The 8147-nt window shown below is 38.0% G+C and overlaps 1 pseudogene; it reads right to left on the bottom strand.

Annotated features, from left to right (window-relative positions):
- Window positions 1–6075: 6075 nt before the first annotated feature.
- Window positions 6076–6349, bottom strand: LOC138826759 (cyclin-dependent kinases regulatory subunit 1 pseudogene; annotated as a pseudogene).
- Between the last annotated feature and the right edge of the window lie 1798 nt (window positions 6350–8147).

Below are 8147 nucleotides of genomic sequence, written 5' to 3'. Positions count from 1 at the left end.
TGATACCCGCTATAACATCGTTAAAGTAGAAATTGTTTGTCTTCATTAGCAAAATTTGGAACTTCTTACATCTACAATTCAAATCTGATCTTTCTCAGAAAGACAGGTGATTTTTGTGGTATGTGTGGTTCCATCTATCCCAGTAGCCTTCTTCTGGGGAGAATCTTGAGAATAAGTGCATTTCAAATTCTCTTTCTGGGCAGAGTTGTTTTAAAATAGTGTTTCCACCTTCCTGAAGCTGGCCATTGCACAGCTGGCATTAAAGACACATTTGGCACTAGGTGGCACTGTGTAATGCTGAGAAAGTTTGGGTTATTTTAATTACAATATACTCTGTTTTGAAGCTTTTCTTTTAAACTATATCATGAGTGAGTTAATGAAATTAAAGTCAACAGGCATATAAATCCTTAGAAGCATATTTAGGAGATCTATTATTTTAATACTTTCAAGATTTGATTGTAATATTTAATACATTCTGCTTGTATGGCAGGCCTGATTATTTGCAGAACTGTTGGAATTGCTTGAATTAAACATGCCAGATTTTTGTTAACATCTGAGTAACATAAAGGGAAATAGGAAATTTTATGAAGATGATGGAAAAATAAACCATATGAAAATTCTAATGCAGACATTATATTAACTATTAACCATTGCCTTTTAACTCCTATCTTCTTATAACACCAGCTGAGGAAATTCTTTTTCGAGGAGTCAAAGACTTTAATTATTCATCTTATCTATCTCATTGCCTGTGGCTCAGTGGGAAAAAAAATGAAAGAAAGAAATGAAAAAGAAGAAGAAAAGCTGAACGTGGTGGCATATGCGTGTAATGCCAGCATGCAGAAGGCAAAGGAGAAGGATCTAAAGTTCAAGGCCATGCTGGGCTATATAGCAAGTCCCTGTTTCAAAAATGCACAAACAAAAGCAAAACGAGGAAACAAATAGTTCTGATTATGTCAGGGAGACCTCTTCTAGTCCTCCGTGACTGGCTACCACGGTGTTATCCACTGTGACTCATTGGTTATTGTGCCTAGTGAAAGTTGTCCAAATCATTTCATACTGCTCCAGTAGATGTGATGTCCCCGCGTGGCAGAATTATCACACAATGAATCACTTGGTTCCCTCCCCTTTGTATGAGGACGGGACTTCTGAATTATCTAGCCAGCAGGTTAGTTGTCAGCCATGTTCACTGCTTGTGGCTACTTTGGATTCCTTTTCCCTGCAAGCTCACCAGCATTTGTTGTTTGTGTTCCTGAGAATTGCTATTCTGACAGTGAGAGAATGTAAATGCCATTTCAATTTGCACTTCCTATGGCTAAGGCTGCAAAATGTTGTTGTTTTTTGTTTTTTTTGGTGGGGCTTGAACTCTGGGTCTGGGCGCTGTCCCTCAGCTCTTCAGCTCAAGGCGAGTGCTCTATGACTTGAGCCACAGCGCCACTTCTGGTTTTCTGGTAGCTTATTGGAGATAAGAGTCTCACAGATTTTCCTGCCTGGGCTGGCTTTGAACCGTGATCCTCAGATCTCAGCCTCCTGAGTAGCTAGGATGGCAGGTGTGAACCACCCGTCCTTCTGTGTGTACTTGCTAGTCATCATACTTCTTTGGCAAATTGTTAACATTTTTTGCCCATTTATTAGTTGGATTATTCTTTTTGTTAAGTGTGTGAGCTCTTTCTGTATTCTAGGTATTAGTTCTTTAATGATTTAAAAAATTATCTTTAATTATACAGAAAAGATTTCAATTTCATGTGTTCTTTATTCAATGAGTAGCTGGCAAAGATTGTCTTCTATTCAGTGGATCTTCATTCTAGTAGTGTCCTTTGTATGTAGAAGTTTTTACTTTTTATTTGATTTTTGGGCTTGAATACAGGCCTGGGAGCTGTCCTGGAGCTTTTTTCAAGCTTGGCACTCTACCACTTGAGCCACAGCTCCACTTCCAGTGGTTAATTGGATATGAGGGTCTCGTGGACTTTCCAGCTTGGACTGGCTTTGAACTGTGATCCTCAGATCTCAGCATTCTGGGTAGCTAGGATGAGGTGTGAGCCACTGGCCCTCAGCCAGAAGTTTCTTAAATTTGATGCAGTCCCATTATTCAAAGTTTGCTGTTAGTTTCTGGGCAATTGTAGTTGTCTATGCGTGTATCTTCAAGTATTTTCCCCTATGTTTTCTTTCAGTATTTTCAAAATGACAGGCCTTTCTTTGAGATCTTTGATGTAGTTTGCATTGATTTTTTTTTCTATAGGCTGAGACATGGAGATCTGGTTTCACTGTCATATGTGTGAATGTCCAGTTTTCATAGCATCATTCATTGGACAGACTTTATTCTCCCCCCCAGGCATGTTTTGGGGGCCATTTTTGAATAATCAAGTGGCTGTAGCTATGTGGATTTGTTTCCAGGTCATCTATCTTATTTCAATTGTTTCACATTTGTTTTTGTGCCAGCACCAAGCTGTTTACATTTCTGTGGATTTGTGGTTTAATTTTTGAAGGCTGATGTTGTGATACCTTTCAGCATTGCTCTTTTTGCTCAGACTTGCTTTAGATATTGGGGTCTTTTATATCTCCATATTTATTTTTTGCATAGATTTTTACATTTCTGTGAAGAATGACATTGGGATTTTGATGGAGATTGACATTGAATAAATGTTATTACTATTATCACTATATTGTTTTGTGCTACTAGAGATTGATGTCATGGCCTCCTGTTCACTAGGCAAGCACTTATGCCCTGTGGGCTATGCACCCAGTCATTTGCTTTTAGTTTGAAGTTGGGCTGGCCTTAAACCACAGCCCTCCTAACTCCTGAATAGCTGGGCTTATAGTCATGTGCCACCATGCTTAGTCCTTATTATGTAAAGTTTTGAAGATGAACTTTCATGGATCCATTGGCTAGATGCTATAATTTTCAAGTCATGAGCAGGTTGTTTCATATATGATCCTGTCCATGTTTCCCCTTTGAGATTTGGGGGGCAAATGAAAGATTACATCAAAAGGAGCATATTTGTAAAACAATTATTTACCAATAGAGGTATCATTAGAGTAAAATCTATGCATTTTACTTAAAAAGTCAGATTAGTGATAGGTAAATTATATATTAGATTTAGTTTGTGAAAATTATGTCTGACATTATATAATTAAGGGAGTTGATTTTAGTTGAGGTCTTACATGTATATCCTTAAATCACCAAAAGCATCCAGCAGTGCTTTCTGAAAGAGCAGGTAGCTAATACACATGTGATATATGAGTGAATGAATTACACTTCTTAGATTAAGGCAAATGTTGACTGTATCTTCTTATAGTCCTCATCAAACAATTGACTTTTGTAAGAGGCAGACATTGTAGATAAAGCAGACCCTTGGAATGTGAGGGTTTAGGTTTGCATCAATCAAAGTTAAGGTTCATTTGCCTTTCAGGCGTGTAGCACATAGTAATGTAGAATTTTTCTCTGTGTTAATTTGAATCACACAGGCCTGTTGGCCGGTCTGTGAGGGGACCCTTCAGGCACAGCCCTGGGAGCTGTGTGCTCTTGTTGGTGGATTACATCACTTTCAAAAGGAGAGGAGATCTGAGGGGCTAGGAATCTCACATCATTTGGTGCTGCCTTCAGAGATTGTGAGCAACCTCCTGAAATATAACTTGCAGAGCTTCAGTTTTGAATAAATGAAAGTTATTGAGAGTTCTAAAAAGAATAGGCAGTTACCACATCTACATCAATATGGCATTATGTGTCTATCAGCAAACTGATGCCATTGTAGAGAAAAAAGCAAGTGTGATTAAAAGTATTATACCATGTCACATTTTCATATGTGTGGAATATATAGCAAACAAAAACACCTGTATAGTTTTAACACCTGGATAGGTTTTTTAATACTAAAGATATGACTTCTTTATTATAACATTTATTAAGATCTTTTCTTTCTTGGTTATGTTTTTAAAAACTGTCCTCCCAGTTTGATTCCTCCCAATTTTTTTCCAAAATACTGACTTTATAATTTGATATTTCTGTGGAGTGCAGAATTGTGTAAGGAGAACTATATTTTCTACTTGATTCTGAGGTTTTTCTTTTTTCTTTGCCTATTAACTATTTTCATGAGTATAAAAATCTCCATTGGAAAAAAGAATTTAGAAGTAAAGTCTAAAGAGACAGAAATATTTCCCCAATGTGGGAAATGGATAGATATTTTAGCATTTTATATTTTTTAGTTGCCTGTGATTGTGTTATAGAGATTAGAAATTATAATATGCATGTGTGTGAGAGAGGAGAGAGAGAACGAGAGAGGATGAAAGAGAAACAGAGAGAGGGAGTGTTCTACATTTTTTCCACTTTGAATCTTATTCTTTAATCAATTTAACTACTGATTGATATAGACTATCTGCAAGGCCCAATTCCAGGCTCTATTTTGGTCTATATCAGTGAATAAAATAAATTAGAATAATGAAACCATTCTTCCCATGTCTACAGACACATCATTTCTGGCTTGAAAAGTATTGTGACTTCGTACTTAGTGCTATGTGTCATTGGCTGTGTGTAGTAGCCTTCTCCCCCTACTATGGACTAAGATTATTGGCACTATTTTTACTGTTTGCAAATTGTGACGTAGACTTTCCTCATGAACTTATTTTCTGATATCCTTTGTCTCCCCTTTTCATTGATTGCTTTCAAAGCCTGTTTCCTATAGTGGCATACTGGATAATGGGTATAAACATTAAAACTTCCCTATACATTTTGCCAGATTGCTTTCCAGAAGGCTTAAACCCATTTTTTTGCTCTCTCTAGAAGTATCTAAGTCATATTGCCATTCTCTCTATGATTAAGGGGTTAAAAAAACACCTCTTGTTAATTCAAAAGGTTTGAGATAATTGTAATAATAAAAGCTGTAGACCTTCCCATAGGTCACTCATAATGCAAGCTTTGTATTATTTCATTTGCTTTTTAGAGTACTATAAAGGGAAGAGAATATTATTCTTTATTTCGGAGCCTAATGCTAATTATGTATGGTATCATTGAGCTATGTAGAGCTCTGAATCCAGTTTAAAAGGTTAGAAAAGGCACTTAACAACTGCAAGTGGTAGAGCTAGGTCTAAGACAGAGGTGGGTTTTACTTTACAATTGACTCTTTAAACAACTACAGTCCTCTACAGTCTTTCAATTAAGTGATGTTGAAAATGTTTGACACCCCGACTTTCATTTGTACTGCCTCATTTTTAATGCTAATTTAAATTTGCTTGAATATTGAGTGTTTGCTTTTCCTTTCCCTTCTTTTCTTTTCCTTTTCCTTTATTTTTGTGATAGTAAATGCAAAGACTCCTGCTTGCTAGACAGGTAGGGGCTTTACCATGTTAGCCATGCCTTCAGCATGACTTTTGCATTGATTATCTTTGAGGTAGGATTTGACTTTCTGCCTGTGCTGGCCTCCTGCTTGTGCTTCTCAATGTCATTGGGGACAAAAGGCAACAGCCACCGCATCCAGTTAGTGTGCTTCCTGCATAGCTGGGTTAACAGATGTATCCCACCATGCTCAGACGCTAGTTGAGATGAAGCCTCATCAACTTTTTTTTCCTTTATTTTGGCCTTGGCTAGCCTGAAACAGTGGTCTTCCATTTTCTTCTTTGCAGGTAGCTAGATGACAGCCTTTCATCAATTTTCTTTCTTTCTCTCTTTTTAAATAAAAATCTCCTCTTTACTCAAGTCTTGAAACACAGAACAGATTTCTTGAATAAAATGGAAAATTTCAATACATTGAGAGATAAATCCACAAGTCACCAGACATACAATACCCAGTAGGAAAAAATAAAATAGTGGGTTTACACATTCCCTGGTATAGCCATGGTCTGATTCTTAAGACGCTTCCTCCCTCTGTCAAGTGCTCTGCGGATACAGAGCACACCATGACTTCTGAGATCCCACTTAGCTGAGCTTGAAGCCCACAAAGCACTCCTCTGGTCGGGCTGTGGTGGTGGCTCTACTCAAGAAGCAAAGCAGTTTTCGGCACATTCAAACAGTGTATCAAACATCCTTTAAATATCAAAGTGAGAAATAAGAAAGCAACATATTCATGCTATGAGAATGATGTTAGAAAGGACAGGCTGTGTAAAGTTGAGGTTGGAAATGGTTCTCCAGCTTCATTTCTTTGGCTTGTTGGGTAGTGACCTCCGGAACAGCAAGATACGAGGTTCTGGTTCATGGATCATATAATGAACCCTGACTCTGTTGAATGCCAAGATTCTTTCATTCAGATTCAGACATCAAATGGGTTTTAGGGAAAAGTTTGGCTATGTCCTTGGGTAACATGACATGCCGGTATTCAAACTCCTCATCGTATTTATCCGAATAGTAAATTTGTTTATGTGACATGACCGCTCCACCAGCGAATTTCCAGCCGCGAGCTCCTAACCTCCAAACAACTTCCGGCAGCACGCCCTTTCATCAATTTTCAAATGTCCTTTAAGTATTATTAGTACTGAACTTGCATCATTTATATTAACTATATATTTTTTTCTTAGCATAAAAATGTTGAAAATATTTGCAGTTGTCCTAGTTTTCTTTTGGGTTTTTGTGGAGATAGTAATTTCTCATTCATAGAACACTTAAAATTTACCTAAATTGTGTTTCCTTTAAAATGATTTGTGTTTAACTCTGAATTTTTTTTCTCTCTTTAGCCCCTGTCCATTCTTCTGCATAAGGTGAAGTAAGGGGTAAATTGATTTATCTTAAAAAGAGTTAATCACTTTCTTCAAGCAGCCTTGTTCTTTTTAGGTTGTGTATGTGCTAGTTGCTTTGCTTTTTTTTTTTTTTTTTTTAAGAGCTGAGGACTGAACTCAGGGCCTTGCACTCACCAGGAAAGTGCTCATCCACTAAGCTAAATCCCCTGTTCTCTAATAGCCATTTTTGAAAACTCTGTCCTTTTCTTTCTTTTTTTTTTGGGTCTGTTCGTGGGGCCTGAACTCTGGGCCTGGGCGCTGTCCCTCAGCTCTTCAGCTCAAGGCCAGCGCTCTACCACCTGAGCCATAGCGCCACTTCCGGCTTTTTTCTTTTTGCTCATGTGGTGCTGAGGAATCGAACCCAGGGCCTCAGGCATGCAAGGCAAGCGCTCTACCACTGAGCCACCTTCCCAGCCCGACTCGGTCCTTTTCTTGATCATCTCAGCCACCTCATATATTATGTTATCCTAGATGCACACACATCTGCAAATACTCCCATGGTGCCACTAGTGAATCCTGGTTCCGATCTAATTCTTTCATTTTCCTCTTCTGTCAGTTCTTTTGTTACTCTCACAAAGACTACATGTCATTGCTATTTCCTGAACATAGGGTAGCGTGGAAGACTCTATTCTGGTAAATTCTTTGTCTTTGTCTGTCTCTGTGTGTGTGTGTGCGTGTGCACATGTATGTGTACCTACGCATGTGTGTACCTATGTGCAATGTGCCCCTGTGCTTATGTGCCTGTTTCTCCCTGTGCACGTGTGCTCATATGTGGTACACGTGTGTATCTTTTAAGACATTCTCACTGACATAACTTTCTTACCAATTCTAGAACAGTTTTGTAATAAAACATTGGATTTTAATGGAAAATTTACTGAGGATATAGGTGAAATGGAAGAGAATTACCAGTTGTAAAAGATTTCAGCTGCTTAAAAAATTGTTTTTATTATCTTTGAGTTGCATGAAAGGGTTCCCATTCAACACATCAGCTTAGGAATTCCCTGATCTCATCTTATCCAGGAACCCTGAAGATCTTTCAATAATGACTTGAATGTTGGGTTTTCATGATTTACGTAATACCCAGTCATTTTGCCTAACTATTTTCCTTCCTTGAATCATTTACTCTTCAAACGCACCAAAGAGTTCTGTGCCAGGCCTCTACACTGTGGTCTGTACTACCTATGCACAGTGAATTCCGTCCTTCTCTGCTGTTGTTTAATTAAGTGATATTGGAGGCCTTTGAAAGACATATTGGCATGTGTGCCTCACTTTTAAAAGGTGAATGCACATCTTTAGTCTCATGGTCTCCTGTTCTCCAAGGAGAGGCACATGAGGGCCAAAGGCGTATCTCCTTGCTTGGCTACAACCTGCATCCTAACATAGATTTGCTGTACATTATTTTTTCTTTAACCTCAGAAGGTACATTTGGTATAAATAGTTAAACTATCAAT

The sequence above is a fragment of the Dipodomys merriami genome, unplaced genomic scaffold (assembly GCF_024711535.1).
Source record: "Dipodomys merriami isolate MVZ:Mamm:240054 unplaced genomic scaffold, mDipMer1.0.p SCAF_15, whole genome shotgun sequence".
NCBI lineage: Eukaryota > Metazoa > Chordata > Mammalia > Rodentia > Heteromyidae > Dipodomys > Dipodomys merriami.
This window is presented reverse-complemented; position numbering and strand designations above follow the sequence as displayed.